This window comes from Halyomorpha halys, unplaced genomic scaffold (genome assembly GCF_000696795.3).
Source record: "Halyomorpha halys isolate HHAL.00 unplaced genomic scaffold, Hhal_1.1 Scaffold989.1, whole genome shotgun sequence".
Taxonomy (NCBI): Eukaryota; Metazoa; Arthropoda; class Insecta; order Hemiptera; family Pentatomidae; genus Halyomorpha; species Halyomorpha halys.
This window is the reverse complement of record NW_027109669.1, coordinates 138,646-148,007: the sequence shown is the minus strand read 5'-3', so window position 1 is coordinate 148,007 and position 9,362 is coordinate 138,646.

The window sequence follows — 9,362 nt, the reverse complement described above, 5'->3', positions numbered from 1 at the left end:
TTAAGTTAGTTAAATTTTGTATTTTCAATTTTTTAAGTTCTGTTTTGAGTTTGTTTGTTAATGTAGTATAATATGTTTTATCTGTGGGGTATCTAGTCCTGTGCCAGTTCGCTCTTGCTCTGCGTTTTTCCTTTAATAAGTTGCGAATGTGCTGTGGCAAGTTAGTACGCTTAGTATTAATAATTTTACTAGGGGACAAAAACAAATACATTTTTTAGGACACACCATATCTCAGGAGGGGGTAAGATCGGGCCATTGAAGATAATATAAGAAATTGTATACATCAGTTGCAAAAGGAACCAGCACTAGCATTTTCTGACTTACAAAAGCAGTTCACGCTCACGACAAACGCTAGTGAGTACGCGCAGGGAGCAGTGCTGTGACAAGAAAGTGAGGAAAGGTATCACAGAGGCAGAAGCACGTTACAGCGCCTTTGAATGAGAACGACTGGGTTATATATTATTATTGATAATAATTATATATCATATTATAGACCATAATATGGTTAATAGAGCATTCCCAATCCTACTTGTTCGGGAGAACATTTAGGGTACAGTAAGTAGGGTAGTACGGACCACATTCCCCTCCAATGGGTGGGGAAGCTAAAGGAATCGTCGGTGATAATTACAAGGTGGAAAGAACTGTTGATCCAGTACAACATGAACATCACGTACAAATCTGACAAGGAAAACGTAGTAGATTGGCGCTCGCGAGCAATAATGGTAAACGCAGTAGAATATGACCAAGGGAAAACGTATGGAATTGGAAGGTAGTTTTAGAGGGAGTGGACTCCGGAAGAAGGACAGCAATCAGCCACACCAGAAAACCAAAATGGGGAGGAGACGTCCGCAGAAGAAAGTTCAAATGACGAAAGACCGACGAAAATGGAGGAGCTTGAGGAGATTATCAACAACAAGAGGTACCAGAGTATTTGGAAGACAAAAACCACGGGGTTGCTGAAGATGGAACATAGCAAGTACGGCAGCAGTATCATTTCGACTATCTGGTCACAACCGGGTATCAAAGAAGATCAAATCTGTAGAGAACTAAAAGAAGCATCCAACGCCGGTAAGTACACACTGACCACAAACCACTCCAGTGGGTAGGAAAACTGAAGGAATTGTGAACCAGAATTATAGGCTGGAAGGTGTTCCTAGCCAAATATAATATGGATATACCATATAAACCAGGTAAAAAAAAAGTGGTTGGTTGTCTCGATTACCATGGAACAAGAAAAGGAACAATGAGGCTGCAAAAATGGACGCCAAGAGAGAAAGAACATGGTTGACCATGATTGACCTCTTGCAGCAATGGTGCACCAGGTGCGGGACAGGTTTTCGGAGGTAGTTTTGGAACGGCCGCATCTCGTTGAATGGGGGAAAGAATTCGACAACTCCTTGATCCGAAAGGAAATGAAGGATATCGATGTGATGTGGCCCCTTAACACACCAAGAATGATTGAAGTCGAACTCCCTGACTCTCTGGAATTCGTCCGAGGTACTCTTTTTGCGTATTGCTTACAATGGACTGTTCTAGGGCGAAGTGCTGTCTACAATTGCTTCCGTAAACTTTCTATTTCTTCCCTAATGTGTTTTCGAAGTGCCTGGGCCTCAGCCAATCATCACCTCTGCTTAACGTGCTTCACCCTATCCTGCTTCAATGTGATTTCGTGCACCGTTTCTCCTGTAGCTCTCGGTACTTCCACTTCTTTACAAAATATATCATCATATTACTTCAATGTTGCCTCTTTCCAACTCTCCCTCTAGTTAATCACGTCCGTTCTCGCTTACTGTCATACACGAGCTTCTGACAGCTCTACCTCTTCACTCCAAATCTAATATTCCACTGAAACCCCCCTATTTTTTATTTTCGCTATCATCTTTTCCAAAATATCTCGTAGTCAATGATTATCAGTGATAATCAATGATTATCTGGTTGTCTCGGGGCATTTTTCTCATTACATGGACTTTTATCTTTCCTCCCTTAGCCCCCCAGTTACCCAATTCCATTTCTGATTCCCCTTTAATGCTGCAAGGCCTACCCAGAGTGATCAACTGACAGTTACATACTCTGACCTGTAGTTCCCTCTTTCCATTACTCAATCGCTCTAGGGCCTCTCGGCAGACTAATGTTTTTCCCAGGGTTAATCAGACAGCTTACTCCTCTCTTCGTTCGTATAATAGGCTAACCGCCGTGCTCCTCTTAAATGGTGGTTCTCCAACGTGCAGTCGCCCCTCTATGAGTACACTCCTCTAAACTCTCCTTGATTCTTCTCCAAGTCCTCCTCCAAGGTAATGCGGCAATGGCGCAGCAGGTGCTGGACAAGTTGTCGGAAGCAGTGTTGGTAGCTTTCCGATTGTGGTTTCAATTCTACGGAGCTCCGAGGCGCATCTCATCACATTCAGGCAGATAATTCGACAATGCCATGTTTCGAACATAAATGAAGGACTTTGACGTAACATGAGCTTCTCAACGCACCAGGGCACCCCAAGAGTAGAGGAGGCATAAAGTGGCTTCATGGCACGTTATATATATTATATTATATAGGCTTCATCGATACTTAAGTTATATATATATACATAACTTAGGAGTAGCCAAGAGCGAAATGCAAAAAAAAAAAAAGTTAGAAGGAACGAATGGAAGTGAAAGACTGCCATTATTGAATTCAGTACCTCTGGACCGAATTTATTTTTTAATAATCCAACCTTTATTCTGTAATATATTATGTTGTCGTACCTTACAAGATACGCTTTTCATAGATAAACATACTTCATCTTTCGGTATTAGACATTTGAGCAAGTTACTTATTTTTTGATTTTCCGCAGTAAAAATATCAACGATACGATTCACAAGGAAAACATTAGGTTTGTCCACTGATACAAATAGCTTTTATGCACATTCCTCGCAAGCTTACTACTGTATTAAAATACAACGAATAAAAACAAAAAAAATACGTATAAAATTTAAATAATAATTATTTTTTTAATTTATCCAATTATTTTTTTAATTTTCCAATTGCCACATTGATTATTTTGTAGCCAGATTGCATTTTGAATAATCAGAGATCATTTCGTAGATCTGAAACTCGTTGCTTAGGTGAATAAAAGTTGGATTGCAAAATATATTCTGTGGTTTGAATATTCAGGTTAGATTTATATGTACAGGGTTTCCTGTAAGTGTTTACCAATATAACAGATAACGACTCGGAAGTGAAATTATAATAAATAAATAAGGGTTGTTATCACGAAATAAGTGTTTCATTGTTGCATCCCTTTCTTTTCAGTATTTCTCCAAGTAGAACAGACAAGTAACTTAGTTTGAAAAATATTTGTACTTCTCAAATTTATTCTAATACGTTTCTAATTATAATGAATTTAAAGAATTATTTGTTTATTATTCTATAACTTATTTGTGAAAGTACGAATCAGACAATAGCTGTGGATAATTATAAAAAAAATATATAACATCCAATAAAAAATATTAAAAAAGTAAAAGCAAACAATAGGCTAAAATCTCACGATTCAGGAAATATTAATTGTAATTATTAATACTAATTAGATAGTTTAGAGTGCTACCAATGGGTAGTTTCTCTACACGCCTGTAACACTCTAATAATTTAACTTAGATCAGATTTACTAAATGTATTAAATAAATATTTAGAAAAAAAAAATTAGATAGTACCTAAGAGAAAAAAAATTATTTTCAATATTACTGTAGAAATAAATAATAGTAGAATACCAATACAAATTTACTATCACTGTTCTCAAATTTAGGTATTGCTATGAGAAAGTTAGTTTTAGCAGCCTTGAGTTGCCGTATCGTTCCAGCCGGTACCACCTGAAACGGTTTCCTTTCATTTGTAAACAAAAACGTATTTTTCTCTTTACGATCGCTGTATAAATGCCATAATTTCACGGAATGTCTCATTGGTTTCAGTGAACGGTCCTACAAGTGCCTATAAGGCCACATTTTTAAAAATTTATCGTTAACTCATATTTTTGCATCTTATTTTCCTTATTATTGGATTGGTGCTTTTTTAACATAATTTTAGTAACTTCTATTTTCGAAAAACACAAAATGCACTTTACAGATCCGAAATCGGACCATCCGTTCAGGAGTAAATAGAAAAGTAAATTTTGGTGCATCCCATGAAGCGGTACATTTAGCCTTAATGTCAGAAATAACCAGTTAGGAGATTATTATATGAATGTATATAACAAGTGATGGTAAATGCAGGGGAAAATCGAAGTATTTACAATGTTTGAAATGAAAGGATGAAGAATGAATCTTCAAATTGATTAGGATGTGACAAAGATTCTCACCTTGAGGAAAAGAATCCAGTTCACCCACAGAGACACTGCATAATCGGAAATTAAAAAGTGAATGAGTTTTAAGTGTTATCGACGAACTATTTCTTAGATGAGGAAGAAAAAATTAGATACAGAATAATGATAGCTAACCGATCTATTTCAGTATGCTCATTAAAAGTAGGCTGCACAGTCACACGTCCTAACTCAGCATAATACTCTCGCCCAATCCGTCTGGACGCACGCATCTCAAAACTAGAACATTGAGAAAAGAATAAGCTTGTAAAGCATACAGTCACGAGCTCTAGTTAATAGCAATCTGTTAGCAGACCCTTAATGATGTCCGAAGCTCATCCTGGGAACATTTTGACCAAAACCAAATTATTAATTATTACAACGTTTCATAATTTTACTATATAAAATTATGAAACGTTGTAAACACCGCTTTGTTGTATACACTATCATTAAAAGTAATTGGAAAAGTTTGTCGGGCAAAAAAAAATCCCTACAAACTTCTCCAATCATAAATCTACGGTTAACTATCTACACCTCATCATTAAGAAGAACCCAATAAATTCACTATTACAATGCCTCTAGACGTCAATATTTACTATGACCTTCTAATATTCCTTTCTGACGAGGCTGAAACCAAGTTCCAAGTCCCTTCGGGGCCCTGCTGGCATGTTTCTATTCAAGAATCAAATATTTTGGAGTTTTTATTCAGCATGCTTCTACCTTCCCTTTTCCTCAAAGTTAGACCCCTCAGGCTTGTAACATATTCGGTTTGGAAACTAGTATTCTCCGCTAGCGTGAACTTTAGCTTTACAATGCCTGGAAACTGGTTCTCAATCGATAGTTCAAAAACTGATGTTTGTAAAATGAATAAAGAAGACATTTAACTTCTTGACTGCTCTAAATTTTTCATTAAAAAAGCACAAATTGGTATGAAGGAACTATTGATATAATGGACGTCTACTTGCCAGTATGGAACTTCTTGAAGTCACGAAATTATTTCCCTCAATTAAATCACTTTACCTATATTTAAAAAACTTATATTTCTAAAAGCTTCTTTTAGTTCGAAGTAGAGAAAATAATCCCAGTTTAAGGAACTCTCATTGAAATACGTCCAATTCAAAATAAAATCAGTATTTTTTTTTCCAGATATGTCACTATATATCTATAGCTTTCTCCCTAGAATATATTTTTTTTTTTATTAACTCAATATCAAGAAAACTATGATAATAAGTCTATGCTTTAGAATATTTAGCAAGAAGCATTCTCTGAAGCTAGAGAAGTTTTCACCAAATGGCCTTTTTTGTGCAAAATTTCAAATTCAAGTTTTTAACGGAAGTACAAGTTTTGAGGTCTCCTGAGTCTAAATAACCAAGTCTTGCAAAATTGTATGTGCTAACAACCTAGCTCAAAAACGAAAGTTTCAGTTATAAAATGATTATTTTTTAAAATTCAAAGCATTAAATACTGCCTTAAATAGCAACTATAACATTTGAACTCGATTAAGGGGTGTTTTCAAAACGATGGTCAAGTATGTGCCTGATTTTCAATAGTTTTCCATTATGTAAATTTTGCTCATCAATTGATGCCTTAGGATCTATCTTATCACAAAAATGCGTAGAATGATAGTTGTAGATAATCTAACTAGCTTCCTAATGGCCTGTATATAAATTCGTTTACACTCATCTCCTTCCACTGTCCACAGTAGTTTATATACCTCCAAACAAAAAACTGCTTCAAAGATGAAATTTTAAAACTTTTACCAATAGCTGACCAAACATTAGTTTTAAGTGACATTAACTGCAAAAACTGGAGATGCCGAAAATTGAATTATATCGGAAATACCTTACTAGATATTTGCTCAAGGCATAATATACAAATTCATGCACCAAATGAACCGATTTTCTACAGACAGGTTGTAAACCAGATATTCTTGATATCATTGGAGAAGTTTGTCGGGGGGTGCGGTCAGCAAAGAACAACATAAATAAACAAAACCATATTTATTTATTTTATGCCGACGTATTCTTGATATCGTATTAACCAAAAATTGTAGGCTTCCTATTTCATCCCATGTGATCACAGCACTGAATTCGGACCATATCGCAGTTGTCGGATTTAAGTAATCCTAATTTTTCGTTTAATTTTTGGTTTTATATAAAGTCGGGGTCGGGGGTCTCATTTTCTGATGCCCCCCCTTTCAAAAATACGTCTTACGTCTTATACGAAAAAGACACCAGGTGAATATTCATGGTCTTCACCATTTCGCCCACCGCACACCTAGACGAGGGAAGCGGCTAGGATACGTCACCGCGGCGGCGAAGACGTCACCAGATAAGCACATAATATCCATTAGTCCTATGAGACCCCATATTCTACAATCATCACATATAATTAAATTACATTAAAAGCTAACATAACTGCCCCTCCAGGGAATTAATTATTTGGTAACAAGAAAATATATGCATGCTAATGATCAGAAAGTCTCACAATTTTCAGCCCCCCTTTTCCACACTAATTTTAATTATCATAAACCTAAAATACACTCGGGACACCTGCAGTATAACACGAGCAGGTCCCAATGTAAACAGCAGTATTAATCAATTTCTCAACTGAGATACACAAAGAAACAAAAAGAAAGTTCCTCATTGCTGGAGTGATCGACTGGAAAACGTACAAAATTCTAGTCGATTAGAAAATTAAACTGAAAAAAAGTTTTACTACCTCTTGTCGAGGTGGTTTTGTTAGATGATCTGACTCCAATTTACAAGGTGATGCTCTTTGTAACAGAAGGCCTCGACAATGCGTAATCATTCATAGGTTAGGTAACTCGGTAGGAGGTGAATAGACAGGATGAATCTTGCGGATTCAAGCCGTAGGTGCTCGAAGGATGGTAACTTCATTCTACAGGGTACCAGTCTATAGGCGCGAAGGAGGAATTCAAGTCCAGACTGGGTGCTAGTCGCAGGGCCTTATGATAAGAGAGAAGGTAGAGAAAGAGAAGAGATCCAAAGAAGGCAGAGAGATAATAGTCATGCAGCGAGGGAAGCAAGAAGTTCAACTACAATCCACCAGAGCGCAGCACCTCGAGCCTCACCGAAGCTCTCGAGCCAAAATAACGCACGAAACTACCTCAAGCAGATAAGATAAGACCGGTTCTAGATCACATAACATCACGTATGCACTAGGCCTATAAATAAGGGTCTTAAAGACCCCCTAACAGAACACAGATCCACAACCTCTACTTGAGATAGTTTCGGTTAATAGCCGATCCTGATTTCTAAATGGTTATTTTAAAGTTATTTTTTGTTCACCCTTGACATGATTTCTCTCCTCTACCCGTTATCCTTTCGTAGGCTCCGGCGGTTAGCTACCCTCCGGGCTTACATACCTCCTTTGCCTCTGTCGGAATAGTACCCGGCAGGACGAAGGCACCTTCCTGTATGACTCTGGCGGCTAGGTTACCATCCTCCGAGATATAACGGTTGTCACCCGTTAGTCTCATCCTATCTAGTCATCATCCTTGTCAAACACCTTACCTTATATAACTGAACACGCATTTTCGAGGCCTTGCTTCTGGACAAGCAGAATAGTCAAGAGAATAATCTATCCTCGACAGACATGTATTATTTTTATACCAGATCGGCCTGGTGGGCCTTACATGGTAGATATAACCGTTACATTATATATATATTTAACAGTTGATTAAGGGGGGGTATAGTCTCGTACAAAAAACACCCCTAACTATATACAACGTTTAACAGTAGCCTGTAATTGTTAGCGTTATATAGGAATATCGGAAGTATTTTTATTGTATTGGGCAGTGCATTCGGTTAGTGCATCGGGTTAGTATTATTGTGTTGCTTACTTGTTCGGTACTTGGTGTTGCTCTCGTATAATTATCTGATGAAAGGTCGATTTCTGATAACATGTTAAATGAGCCATTTAACTCCCACCTTCGCTTTTAAAGGAATAATTTCTTGGTAATACTTACCCATTTTTTAAACGGGTGACTGGGACTGAGTTGAATCGGTGCGTTTCAAGTTTCTTTTATTCGAATACGACTCTTCTGATTGTAGTTCTACATTAGGTTTATTAGCGGTAATATGTATAAGGTTTTAGGATAAATCGTGCGAAATGTTTGATTCATTGCCTGATTGCATGTTATAAATAAGAATAACAAAAAATTATAGAACAATTCATGAAGAAAAAAAAAGAAGTCTAATAAGCTGTACACACGCTGGAATAGAACCGCACTCTATGAAGTCAGAGGCGAAACTGACAGATATGTACATTTCCAAAAAATAATAGTACAAGAATGTACAGGTCCACTACATTAATATTCTTTGCCACCTAAGGCGGGGAGTTCCGTGAAGTGGAAATTCTCTCTGAAGCCTTCCAATTTGCCCGTACTTAAGTCTCTGGGCTAATGAACGCCAGCAAGAGATATTAAATGGAAGACGTCAGCTTCCAGTAGATCAGCAGATTGTATTGTAATCTTACAATTCAAATGATACATTTATGACTATTACAGTATCTTATTTAGCTGTTACAATTGTGAAATTAAGGTATATACAAGGCATAGTACAAATATTAATACACGGCATTTGCCTGGTGACAGTAGTAGTTCCTGTGTTTGCTCATACCGGGCCATAGGGGCTGCAGTAGTTCCAGAGTAGACCAGCAGGTAACTGTGTCGCTACACTCTCAAGAAATCGATACAAATATAACGGAATTTAACGAATCCATCTCACACAGTCTGCATGAAGCAACTGTAAAACTTTTCCAGTTAAGGAGAAAATCATTCTCTAGCAGTAGCCCAAAATCAATCCTATAAAAAATTATGCAAGAAGAAAGTGGATACGCGGTAGAGACCCTGTTTATAAAAAGAGATAGAACTACCTTAAACACGCAATTAAAAAGGAACTGGACGAATGGCTATATGCTAAATATTCAGAGTTATGTAAATAATTTAGGCCCAAAGGACAATGATGAATCATCACCAGTGGCGTTGAAGTGGTTTCAAATTTCTTTGAGAAAACG